This window comes from Podarcis cretensis, assembly GCF_951804945.1.
Source record: "Podarcis cretensis genome assembly, chromosome: 2".
Taxonomy (NCBI): domain Eukaryota; kingdom Metazoa; phylum Chordata; class Lepidosauria; order Squamata; family Lacertidae; genus Podarcis; species Podarcis cretensis.
In genome coordinates, this window is record NC_137171.1 from 9,608,769 (window position 1) to 9,622,314 (window position 13,546).

General features: G+C 46.6%; 1 long non-coding RNA gene across 1 annotated transcript; it reads right to left on the reverse strand.

Annotated features, from left to right (window-relative positions):
- Positions 1-4,877: 4,877 nt before the first annotated feature.
- Positions 4,878-5,618, reverse strand: LOC307209558. Its single transcript, XR_013835638.1, has 2 exons — positions 5,256-5,618; positions 4,878-5,121 (listed from the first exon to the last, which is right to left on the reverse strand). It is a non-coding gene; the product is annotated as an uncharacterized lncRNA (long non-coding RNA).
- Between the last annotated feature and the right edge of the window lie 7,928 nt (positions 5,619-13,546).

Genomic DNA, 13,546 nt, shown 5'->3' on the forward strand with positions numbered 1-13,546 from the left:
GGGCCAGTCACACTTCTCTGAAGTCTCTCAGCCCCACTCACCTCACAGAGTGTTTGTTGTGGGGGAGGAAGGGAAAGGAGAATGTTAGCCGCTTTGAGACTCCTGAAAGGGAGTGAAAGGCGGGATATCAAATCCAAACTCTTCTTCTTCTTTTTCTTCTTACCTCAGGTTAAGAACTTAATTCGTTCAGGAGGTCCGTTCTTAACCTGAAACTGTTCCTAACCTGAAGCACCACTTTAGCTAATGGGGGCCTCCTGCTGCTGCCGCGCCACCGGAGCCCGATTTCTGTTCTCGTCCTGAAGCAAAATTCTTAACCTGAAACACTATTTCTGGGTTAGCGGAGTCTGTAACCTGAAGCGTATGTAATCTGAGGTACCACTGTATTAGAAAGACCTGAGTGGTATTGGTGGTGGTGAACATCTGAGGACAAAGGCTTTACTGTTATTTTTGTTAGTTTTTTGTCTTCCGAGGAGCTCAAAGTACTATACATAGAATCATAGAATCAAAGAATTGGAAGGGACATCAAGGGTCATCTAGCCCAACCCCCTGCAATGCAGAAATCTCAGCTAAAGTATCCATGATAGATGGCCATCCAACCTCTGCTTAAAAACCCCCAAGGATGGAGAGCCCACAACCTCCAGAGGGAGACCGTACCACTGTCAAACAACTCTCACTGTCAGTCAGTTTTCCCTGATGTTTAATCAGAATCTCCTTTCTTGTAACTTGAAGCCATTGTTTCGAGCCCTACCCTTCAGAGCAGGAGAAAACAAGCTTGCTCCTCCTTCTCCTCCTCATCCCCATTTCACCCTCACAACAACCCTGTGAAATAGATTAGGATCACCTAGTGAGCTTCATGGCTGAGTTGGGGATTCGAACCCGGGTCTACTAGGTCACCGTCCAGCACTCTAACCATGATGCCACAAAGCCTAAGAATGCAATCTAGCTATGTGGTTTTAGCAGTAATGTTATAAAGGAGTATTTAAAAATGGATTGTTAATAGGTGAGAATGTAAAGTTATAATATATTAAGATAAATTATTAAGATAAAAGCAAAAATGGAAAGGATTTGCTGAAATAACTAATTGAACTAGAATACAAAAAAGGGAGGTGTGAGGAGGTCAGGGAAACAAGTAAATGAAAGTCAAGACATGGAAAGGTTGATTTGTTTTTAATTGTTTTTACTTTTTTGTATTTTGTATTTTTTGCTTCTTTTTCTCTTTTTTTATTCTTGTAACTTTTTTGAAACTTTAATAAATATTATTATTATTATTTTTTAAAAGAATGCAATTTAGCAAGTTGCCAGCAAGGAGAGGCTGTTTCACATACGCCGTTTACCTTCCCGCCAGAGTGGTACTTATTTATCTACTTGCACTTTGTGTTTTCAAACTGCTACATTGGCAGGAGCAGGGACCGAGCAATGGGAGCTCACCCTGTTGTGGAGATTCGAACTGCCAACCTTCTGATCTGGCTCTGTGGTTTAACCCACAGCGCCACCCGCAACCCTGTTAAATGGCTTACCTATATGTTTTGGTACCATATAGAGATGGTGCTTGAAGTGCACCAACAAGGCACATAGCCTGTTAATAGGCCTAACTGATGCTACAATCCCATCAACACTTACTAGGCAGTATGTCTCATTGGCTTCAGTGGGATTTATCTCTGAGTAACCAAGGACGTGGGTGGCGCTGTGGTCTAAACAACTGAGCCTAGGGCTTGCCAAGCAGAAGGTCAGCGGTTCGAATCCCCGTGACACAGTGAGCTCCCGTTGCTCGGTCCCAGCTCCTGCCCACCTAGCAGTTTGAAAGCACATCAAGTGCAAGTAGATAAATAGGTACCACTCCAGCAGGAAGGTAAACGGCATTTCCGTGCGCTGCTCTGGTTCGCCAGAAGCAGCTTTGTCATGCTGGCTACATGACCCGGAAGCTACGCCGGCTGCCTTGGCCCAATAAAGCGAGATGAGCACTGCAACTCCAGAGTCATTCGCGACTGGACCTAACAGTCAGGGGTCCCTTTACCTTTAACCATGCATAGGGTTGCACTATTACCATTCTGACAGATGACATCTGCTTAACCTCTGTGACTCAGAGGCCCATGCCTCTTTCTGTGGTACTCTAGATTCGGCAAAATTATTTACAGTTTTATTCTATTTGTTTTGTGACAACTTGGTTATTCATCTCCCCATTTTACAGATGAGGAACTAGAGCTGACAAGTAATGATTTTTTTTGCTCAGACAGTCATGCCTATGCAAAGATTCAAGCAAGGGTGAGTGAGGCAGTCTACCCTTTAGAGTCCCTTAAATCAAAGCATTCAGCATTTTCTTTACATTCTGACTAGATCCTTTTTCAGACATTCCAATGTGTGCACAATTAACACATATGTTGGTCAGGGTGGGGCCTGCCGCCTCCCCAACTTTTATTCATTGCACATGTATTAAAAACATCTGAAAAGAACCAATCCTTTGCTGGTTTTCAAGTGAGGCAAGGTTTGGTTTGCAGTTCCTGTACCAGGTCACAACCAGCCTGTTCATTTAAAGCAAATTTAAAGTGCATGGCTTTCTTCCAAAGAATCCCAGGAACTGTAGTTTACCTCTCACAGAGCTACAATTCCCAGCACCCTTAACAAGATCTCCAAGATCGCAATCACCACTTCATTGACTGGGGCATGCGCAGGGGGAGAAAGGCATGGATAATACCCAGCTCTACCTCTCTTTCAAATCAGAACCAGTGGAGGCGTGAAGTTCCTGTGTGAGTGTCTGGAGGCAGTTGGAGGATGGATGGCGGCTAACAGATTGAGGTTGAATCCTGACAAGACAGAAGTACTGTTCTTGGGAGACAGGGGGCAGGCAGGTGTGGAGGACTCCCTGGTCCTGAATGGGGTAATTGTGCCCCTGAAGGACCAGGTGCATAGCCTGGGACTCATTTTGGACTTGCAGCTGTCCATGGAGGCGCAGGTCAGTTCTGTGTCCAGGGCGGCTGTCTACCAGCTCCATCTGGTATGCAGGCTGAGATTCTATCTGCCCATGGACTGTCTCGCCAGAGTAGTGCATCCTTTAGTTATCTCCCGCTTGGACTACTGCAATGCGCTCTACATGGGGCTACCTTTGAAGGTGACCTGGAAACTACAACTAATCCAGAATGCGGCAGCTAGACTGGTGACTGGGGGCGGCCACTGAGACCACATAACACCGGTCTTGAAAGAACTACATTGGCTCCCAGTATGTTTCTGAGCACAATTCAAAGTGTTGGTGTTGACCTTTAAAGCCCTAAACAGCCTTGGCCCAGTATACCTGAAGGAGAATCTCCACCCCCATCATTCTGCCCGGATGCTGAGGTCTGGTGCCAAGGGCCTTCTGGAAGTTCCCTCACTGCGAGACGTGAAGCTACAGGGAACCAGGCAGAGGGCCTTCTCGGTAGTGGCACCCGCCCTGTGGAACGCCCTCTCATCAGATGTCAAAGAGATAAACAACTACCTGACATTTAGAAGACATCTGAAGGTAGCCCTGTTCAGGGAAGTTTTTAATGTGTGACATTTTAAGCTTTGTTGAAAGCCGCCCAGAGTGGCTGGGGAAACCCAGCCAGGTGGGCAGGGTACAAATAATAATAAATTATTATTATTATTATTATTATTATTATTATTATTATTATTATCCTGGTGCCTTCCAGGTGTTGGATTCCAACTCCCATCAGCTCCACTCAGCACGGCCAGCGGTCAAGAGATGAACATCAGGAGGGCACCAAGTTGGGAAAGACCAGGCCCAGGTAAAACAGCTTTGGGAGGGCGCATTTAGAAGAGGAGATGCAGCAGTGGGGAGGAGATGCTTAGCCCTTACTCCACCCACTGCTTTTCCCCAGCTGCTTTCCTTTGCCCTCCCGAAGTGTTCGCAAGGGAAGTGTGTATCTGGAACACTTCAGGAGGGGAAACAGCTAGTGGAGAGCTGCTGTGTTGAGCAGGGGGGAAGGTGGTGGTGGACGAAGGGTAAAGCCCCCCTTGCCCCTGCTACTTCTGCACATCATCCGTTCCATCTGCCCTCCCCACATCACCAAGCCTGAGCCAATTACTGTATTTTTTGCTCCATAAGACACACTTTTTTCCTCCTAAAAAGCAAGGGGAAATGTCTGTGCGTCTTATGGAGCGAATGTGTGGTCGATCACTGGCTCCCTTTCTGGCCCCGCCCCCTTGCCCAGGCCTCCATTGTTGAATGTTCTGCAGACGGAGGGAGGCTGTTTGTTTCCCCAGCGACATGTGACTGGCTGATTAGATTACAGTCATACCTCGGGTTGAAGTAGCTTCAGGTTAAGCATTTTCGGGTTGTGCTCCGCGGTGACCTAGAAGTAACGGAACACGTTACTTCCGGGTTTTGCCGCTCACGCATGCGCTGACGCTCAAAATGATGTCACGCGCATGCGCAGCAGCGCTGAATCGCGACCTGCACGTGCGCAGACATGGGTTGCGTTGGGGCTCTGGAACGGATCCCGTTCGCATCTGGAGGTAACACTGTATCTGTCTGGAAACTGTAGAAATGGCTTCCTTTCCTTTCCTAAAGAAGCTGCAGAACTGTGGGTTGAACCCCATAAAAACAGGATTTTTTCCCTTTGCAAAGTAAGCTCAACAACTTTCAGCTGATCCTCAAAAAACTGGGGCTTTTCCCCTTTGCAAAAGAAGCTGCACAACTGTGAGCTGATCCTAAAAAAATCGGGGCTTTCCCCTTTTCCTCCTCTAAAAACTAGGTGCATCTTATGGTCAGGTGCGTCTTATGGAGCGAAAAATACGGTATTGGAGGGGGTCAGGGAAACTTGCTACAGAGTGCTGTCATTATCATTTCTTTGACCAACCAGTTGTTACAGCAAGAGAAAGGAGAATTATATGGGCGGCAGATGTTTCCAGCAGTAAAGACGGATTTACTTGAGCATCTAGCTCCGAGCCCCAAAACTGGAATATTCTCTTCTGAAAGTGAAACTCTGCCTACAGATCAGTCGCAACTCCCCTGTAAACAGAACATGGCATGTCTATTCTGCAGAGAAAGCTGTGTAACCATAGCTTCTCCTTTCGTTTGAGATGCTTCCTGTTTATCTTTCTATGCCCAGCAAATCCACGGCTGGGCAAGAGGCCTCTGATTTCTTCCTGGAGATTGGAAATAAAACCCTCCATGATTCCTAGAAACAAAACAATGTGATGGTGTGCTGATTCCCCACCCCAATTCTGCTAGTGTTGCAATCAGCAGATTTTCCTGAAATCGGAGACGGCTTGCTTATTACCTCTGCTGCTGCCTTTCAGTCTTTAGCCAGCGCACAGTTCCGCACTTCCAAAGCCGTGTGTTCCGCAATACGAATAAATTAGTGAAATGTCTGGCAAATAGCAGAAACATGTATGCTGTAGCTGTGGTCAGGAGCCTGTAGTATTTGCTTTGCTTCCTGTTGAGTCTTTCAGTCATTGGCTTTTTCCTTAATGTGAGGTTGGTTGGTTGGTTGGTTGGTTGCTAGCTTTGAGAGAAAGGTGGGAGACTGGTGTAATAATAGCTGCTGATGTCACAAAGGCACCGGATAAGGTCTCCTTAAAGCAGGGGAAAACCATGATTTTATCCTGTGCGGTTCATAGGAGGAATGAGTGGTTGTGCTGTTTCCACAGTGGGTATTTACTCTGGTGCATCATTTTGGGGCCATAATTAACACCAACCCTGCACAAGCTGCCCTAGCTATCAACATGCTGTTGTTGTTGTTTAATTGTTTAGTCATGTCCGACTCTTCGTGACCCCGTGGACTGGAGCACGCCAGGCACTCCTGTCTTCCACTGCCTCCTGCAGTTTGGTCAAACTCATGTTAGTAGCTTCTAGAACACTGTCCAACCATCTCATCCTCTGTCGTCCCCTTCTCCTTGTGCCCTCCATCTTTCCCAACATCAGGGTCTTTTCCAGGGAGTCTTCTCTTCTCATGAGGTGGCCAAAGTATTGGAGCCTCAGCTTCAGGATCTGTCCTTCCAGTGAGCACTCGGGGCTGATTTCCTTCAGAATGGATCAGTTTGATCTTCTTGCAGTCCGTGGGACTCTCAAGAGTCTCTTCCAGCACCATAATTCAAAAGCATCGATTCAGCCTTGTTTATGGTCCAGCTCTCACTTCCTTACATCACTACTGGGAAAACCATAGCTTTGACATCAACATGCTACTGAGCCCAATTAAAGATTTTGCCGCTAATTTATAAAGCCCTAAAATTAGGTCCCACATTTATTTATTTATGAAAATGTTGATATACTCCTATAGCTTTTACAAAAAATGCACAGCAGTTTACAATAATAAAAATATAGAATATATAAACACAATAAGAAACACATAAAACTAAAACTCAGAGACTGTCAACTAACCGTTATGGCAGGGGTCAGCAAACCTACCGTGCCTCGGGCCGGTGTCTCCAGCGCCGATTGTGCAGCGGGCCGGAGGGTGGGGGAGTGTGTGCCCATATGCATGCGCACACGCTATTTCCGGTGCACTTCCAGGTCTCCTCCTACCCGGATGTGCACCGGAAACAATGCTTGCACATGAGCAAATAACGCTTGTGCATGTGCACAAGCTATTTCCGGTGCTCCTCTGACCCAGAAGTGGGCAGCCGCGCAGCGCAGTACCAGTAAGAGCAGGTAGAGGTAGTGGGCAGCGGGAGTCATTGCGGGCCGGATAAATGAGTCCCGCAGGCCTTATCCGGCCCGCATGCCTTAGTTTGGGGACACCTGCGTTATGGAAAGATGTAAATACTTGAAGGTGTGCCTCTCTTATTTTGTGCCAGCCCTTGCCTTCAGTATGGCCAGCTCTACTATTAGGTAGCAGGAGGCAGCTGCTTCAACTAGATGATGAGCAGGGCAATGAGCAAACAGAGCAGTGTGTGTGTCACACACAGGCATTCCGCCTCACCTGCATCCCTTAAGCTAGTCTGCTGCCCTCAGGTGCAGTGGAAGATTGTTCAGCCAAGCCTTATGAGGAACGGTTAAGAGAGCTGGGTATGTTTAGTCTGGGAAAGAGGAGTTATGATAGCCAAATATCTAAAGGGCTGTCAGATGGAAGGTGGAGCAAACTTGTTTTCTCCTGCTTCGGAGGACTAATGGCTTCAAGTTACAAGAAAGGAGATTCTGACTAAACATCAGGAAGAACTTTCTGACAGTAAGAGCTGTTTGACAGCGGAACGGACTCCCTCGAAAGGTGGTGGAGTATTTAAAGCAAGAATGGCCATCTGTCATGGATGCTTCAGCTGAGTTTCTTGCATTGCAGGGGATTGGCTTAGATGATTGGCCTAGATGATCCTTGATGTCCCTTCCAGCCCTACAATTCTGTGATTCTAAGATTCAGCTTCCAGTCTGGCCAACCTGCTATGGGAGGTGGGGGAGGAGCAGAATCATCCTTAGTTTCAGGCAGCACGTCTGGGGGCTAACCCTGGACTTAAGATCTGAGGAGGCACTGGCGGAGGAAGAGGAGGGAGGGAACGCACCACCCCTGGCAGCACAATCCCAGTGGGGTGCCATTGTTGCTGCCACGCCCCCGCAGGCGGCGTGCCACACCCCCAGGGCATGGGCCAGCCCCGCCCCCGCCTGCTCTCCACACACCCCCGGTGCCGGAGCATGAAGCTCCGCCACTGTGAGGAGGCCTTCTTTGTGAGCCCATCACTGAGTGAAGTACAGTGGTACCTCGGGTTAAGAACTTAATTCGTTCTGGAGGTCTGTTCATAACCTGAAACGGTTCTTAACCTGAAGCACCACTTTAGCTAATGGGGCCTCCCGCTGCCGTCGCGCGATTTCTGTTCTCATCCTGAAGCAAAGTTCTTAACCCGAGGTACTATTTCTGGGTTAGCGGAGTCTGTAACCTGAAGCGTATGTAACCTGAAGTGTCTGTAACCCGAGGTATATGTAAAGGTAAAGGGACCCCTGACCATTAGGTCCAGTCATGGCCGACTCTGGGGTTGCGGTGCTCATCTTGCTTTATTGGCCGAGGGAGCCGGCGTACAGCTTCTGGGTCATGTGGCCAGCATGACTAAGCCGCTTCTGCCAAACCAGAGCAGTGCACAGAAACGCTGTTTACCTTCCCGCCGGAGCTGTACCTATTTATCTACTTGTATTTTGACGTGCTTTCGAACTGCTAGGTTGGCAGGAGCAGGGACCGAGCAACGGGAGCTCACCCCATCACGGGGATTCAAACCGCCAGCCTTCTGATGGGCAAGTCCTAGGCTCTGTGGTTTAACCCACAGCGCCACCCGCGTCCCTTGTAACCCAAGGTACGACTGTATATATTACAGTGACATAGGGAAATATCAGTGCTATTCTTCTAGAAAAAGAGGTGACATTGTCCATGTTTTCTGGGGCTGATGAATGTCCACAGGGGCCCAATTCCTGTTAAAGAAGGTTACACATGTTTGTACACAATTACGAGATCCTGCTAATCCAGTCCACATGCAAACTCTGATTTGGGAATTTTGTTTGACATTCCCATACATACTAGATGACAGTCTCCTTCATAGGCATGACGTCTGCCTTCTGTCTGCCTAATTCTGTTTGTGCAGCAGCTAAGAAAACATTCCCTGAAAGGCCAGTGGAGGTAGACCCACCCTGTTATCATGTTGCCTACACAAATGTGTCCCAGGGCCTTTGTGACACCAGCCTTAGGGACTTTCCAGCAGATGGTTTTTAGCGTTACACATAAAAAGACAGATCTTGACAGTTTTTGACGGAAATCCAAAAAAACGTTCCTCTAGGAGCCTGAATGTACCTTGGTTTCATGTGGATTGTGAATAAGACTGGCCAATATATCAATATGTCATCCAAAACTGGTTTGAAGTCCATATTGTGATAATCGGTTTTATGGTTTTTGACCTGACAATATATCGCAAATCATGAGGTGTTTTAGGACTGGACGATGTATTGTCCAAAACCCATTTCAACTCCATATCATGAAATTGGTTTCATAATTTTTGACCTTTAAATATATCGAAAATCATGGTGTGTGTGTGTGCTAGCCAAAAATCAGAATGTGGAAAAAACCATGAAGCCAGCCAACGCCTCTACAAAGATCCATCCTTATTTCAGATATTGTGATATATCGGTACTGTTTATCCCAATGTTTAGCTGGTGATATATCACGATGTTGAAAACCAGATATTGCCCAGCCTTAATTGTGAACCCGTTGCCCCTCCTTTAATTCCCCCTCATCCATGTGCTGTTCTCCTCTGACTACTGTCGCCGCACATTTCCCCCCACTCCTGATACACAGCATTATGGATGGCATGTTTAGGACTGCCATGTAGCATGCGCAGGCAGCCCTGTGAGGTGTGCTGGACTTGTGGCTGCTGTTGGCAGTTAAGGGCGGCAGGACTAGGTGTAGCGGGACTTTTGGATATGTCATTTGACTCGCGAAAAGATTGCACATTAAAATAATAAATGAATAATCCATTTGGAAACTGCTTTGCAGGGCTGTGTTGGATAACACAGTGGAACCAGTGCTTAACTCCATTTTAATGATTGCCTTTTCTATATGTTTAGTTTGTTTTGTTTTATCTTTGTAAGCCACCTTCATTCCCTGACTGGAGGAAAGGCAGGGTAATAGTAGTAGTAGTAAATATTGATAAATAATACATACCACTCAGCATTTTCCTGATAAAAATAGGGATGCCCTATAGCGCTGTGAGTTAAACCACAGAGCCTAGGACTTGCTGATCAGAAGGTCGGCTGTTCGAATCCCCGCGACAGAGTGCGCTCCCGTTGCTCGGTCCCTGTTCCTGCCAACCTAGCAGTTCGAAAGCACGTCAAAGTGCAGGTAGATAAATAGGTACCGCTCCAGCAGGAAGGTAAACGGCTTTTCCGTGTGCTGCTCTGGTTCGCCAGAAGCGGCTTAGTCATGCTGCCACATGACCCGGAAGCTGTACGCCGGCTCCCTTGGCCAATAAAGCGAGATGAGTGCCACAACCCCAGAGTCGGTCACAACTGTACCTAATGGTCAGGGGTCCCTTTACCTTTACCTATTTAATAATAATAATAATAATAATAATAATAATAATAATAATATTTCTACCCCACCCACCTGTCCGGGTTGCCCCAGCCACTCTGGATAGCTTTCAACATAAATAAACCATAATAAAACATTAAACATTTAAAAACTTCCCTTTGCAGGACTGCCTTCAGATGTCTTCTAAAGGTTTGGCCCCTTGGTTCGGAGGTCGCATAACGCCATACCCTCCCAACATTTCTCCGATTAAAATAGGGACGTCCTAAGGAAAAGCAGGACAGCTTCTGTAAATCTGGGACTGTCCCTAGAAAATAGGGTCTGAACTAAAACTAGCTGGGATGCCATATCACGCATTCATTTACTTTGGTTGAGCCTTGAGCAAGTTCTTGGTATAAATAAGGGCCCTTCAGAATTTAACCCCCTTCCGTCGGGCCTGTAAGACAGAGCTATTCCGCCTGGCCTTTAACCTGAATTCAGCCTGATCTTTTATTTCCCTTCTCTTCCCTCCCCCTCCCTTTTTATGAAGATCTCCCACTCTGAGACCCCACAGCTAATTCTCCCCTGGCCTCCTCGCTGGCCCAAGTAGGACCAATTCAGCCAGCTAGCTCTGGGGATTATCTAATTGATTTTTAATTTTTATTGTTATTCATGTTTTTATACCATATTTTATGCTGCTTTTATAATTAAGTGTTTTAAAGTGTTTTAAATTTGTTGTTAGCCGCCCTGAGCCCGGTTTTTGAACCGGGAAGGGCGGGATATAAATAAAAATTTATTTTTATTATTATTATTATTATTATTATTATTATTATTATAGAAGGCCGAAGAATTGATGCTTTTGAATTATGGTGCTGGAGGAGACTCATGGTGCTGGAGGAGACTTATGGTGCTGGAGGAGACCCATGGACTGCAAGAAGATCAAACCTCTCCATTCTGAAGGAAATCAGCCCTGAGTGCTCACCGGAAGGACAGATCCTGAAGCTGAGGCTCCAATACTTTGGGCACCTCATGAGAAGAGAAAACTCCCTGGAAAAGACCCTGATGTTTGGAAAGTTGGAGGGCACAAGGAGAAGGGGACAACAGAGGACGAGATGGTTGGACAGTGTTCTCGAAGCTACCAGCATGAGTTTGACCAAACTGCGGGAGGCAGTGGAAGACAGGAGTGCCTGGCGTGCTCTGATCCATGGGGTCACGAAGAGTCGGACACGACTAAACGACTAAACAACAACAACAACAATTATTCAATAATCTTTATAGAGTTGTACATTTATCGAAAGGATGGGGATTTCAGGGAGGCAAAATCTGTAACGAATCACAAAAAGTGTGTATTGGGAGTGGGGGGGGAATCTGCATGCAAAGATACACCCACCCTAATGGGTAAGGAATTCCTTCATCACATTTGAAAGTTTCCACGAGTCAAGCCCAATGGAACCCCAAGCCCCGTGGAAACGGCTTGCTCACGCCGCTTGCACCTCCTCGCCCCACTGTGAGGAGCTATTCTCTCAGTCAATTCTAAACACAAGGGCACCTATTTTCATCTGACACATGCTGGAGGGTGTGGCTTTGTTTTTGCAGGAATTGGCATTTTTTGGCAGGGCCCAGCGTGGGGGTGGAGTAGGCATGTTCGTGGGTCATTCGGGTGGGGCAGTGCATTTGACCGGCACGGGGGGGGGGGGAAGGTTTGTGATCACAGCAAGGAACAAGCTGAGAAGCATGCAAAACATCCCATGTTGCGATAGAAGCCATAGCTTGTTCCCACCCCCACCCCTTTCCCCTTTTGATTTCTGAGGCTTTCAGTAGACAGTGTCCGCATTTTTCAAAGCTTCATCATGTGTTGCTATCTTGAGGGGATAAAGCTGAGAAGAGGAGCTATTCTGGGGCTGTGTATGAATCTCCACCCAGCTGATCTGAATTTGGACCGAATGCTGCGCGAGCCTATGCATGCTTAATTGGGGGTTAAGCCCCAATAAACCGAACAGGATGTGCTTCTTCTGAGTACGTGTGCCCATGCTCAGCCCAGAAAACTGCCATTCTTGTAGTGTTCCTGAAATATACTCGGAGTCGAGAGTGGATTTCATGCTCTTTATTCAGCTCATAGTGGTGAGGAGGAATGGAAGTTCCCCCAGAATGTCTGCTTTATATACATTATTTACACAATGGGCCCCACGGGATTGGCTAATTCCAGGATTCTCCTGTAGGCCAATCAGGTTGTGGATTCACTTCTACCTGGAGCTGGATTGGGTGGCTCCTGTGGACCAATCAGACTGCTGCATTCTGGATCCTATTGTTTTAGGACCAATCAGACTGCTGCATTCTGGATCCTATTGTTCTAGGACCAATCAGACTGCTGCATTTTGGATCCTATTCTACTCAGTACATAACAGTTCCATTGCAAAGATGATAGGGACATTCTTTTGATTCAATAAAGAAACTTGGGAAGCTCCCTTATAACAATTGAATGGGGGGCATGTGGTAAGATTGCAGGGGGCTGGACTTTACAATTCTATAATTCTAGGATCCCTGGCATTTCCAGGGAGGACTGGGAAAGATTCATTTATGAAAACTGGCAAGGCTGCTTCTTTTTATATATATATACATTTTTATTAGTTTTTAACATATTAATTAACATTCATGCACCAGAACTTCACATCTTATACAATATTTTTTGGACTTCCATCAACACCTCTGATGATTTTCCATTCTTATCACTTATTACGCATTTCTTAATTTCATATTACCTTTAATTACCTTTAACTAATAATTTACCTTTAACTAAAAATGTCTTTTTTGCAATATTTCAAATAATTCACCTTACAAAACTTCTTGCAAACCTACTAGCGTAATCTGTCCATCACAATTACTTTTCAAATAGTCCGTAAGTTTACTCCAGTCTTCTGAGAATCTCTGGTTGGTCCCGCAGGTTTCGAATCCTTTCTGTTAGTTTGTCCAATTCTGCATAGTCCATCAATTTCATTCTCCACTCTTCTTTCGTCGGTAATTCTTCTTGCTTCCAATTTTGTGCCAATAATATTCTTGCTGCCGTCACTGCATATAAAAATAACTTACAACCCTTCTGGCAAGCTGCTTCCAGTCAGTGTAAACCAGGGGGCGGCAGGGTTTACCTTGCCTGTGCCGGTTCACTCCAGTGGAGATCCCTCCGTGGGCCAGATCGTGTGACCTGCCCCCCCCCGCGATTTTTGGTGCCTGCGCGGATGTGATTTCCGGTGCTGGGTGGGCGGCGTGGCTCGGGAGCCGGTTAAACGACCCCTGTGAGCCGCTCAGTGGCGTAGCGTGGGGGCGGTTCCCTCGCTGCGAGAAGCCAGGTTACAGGGAACCAGTCAGAGGGCCTTCTCAGTAGTGGCACCCATCCTGTGGAATGCCCTCCACCAGATGTCAAAGAGAAAAATAACTACCAAACTTTTAGAAGACATCTGAAGGCAGCCCTGTTTAGGGAAGCTTTTAATGTTTAATAGGTTATTGTATTTTAGTGTTCTGTTGGAAGCTGCCCAGAGTGGCTGGGGAAACCCAGCCAGATGGCCAGGGTATAAAAAATAAATTATTATTATTATTATTATTAT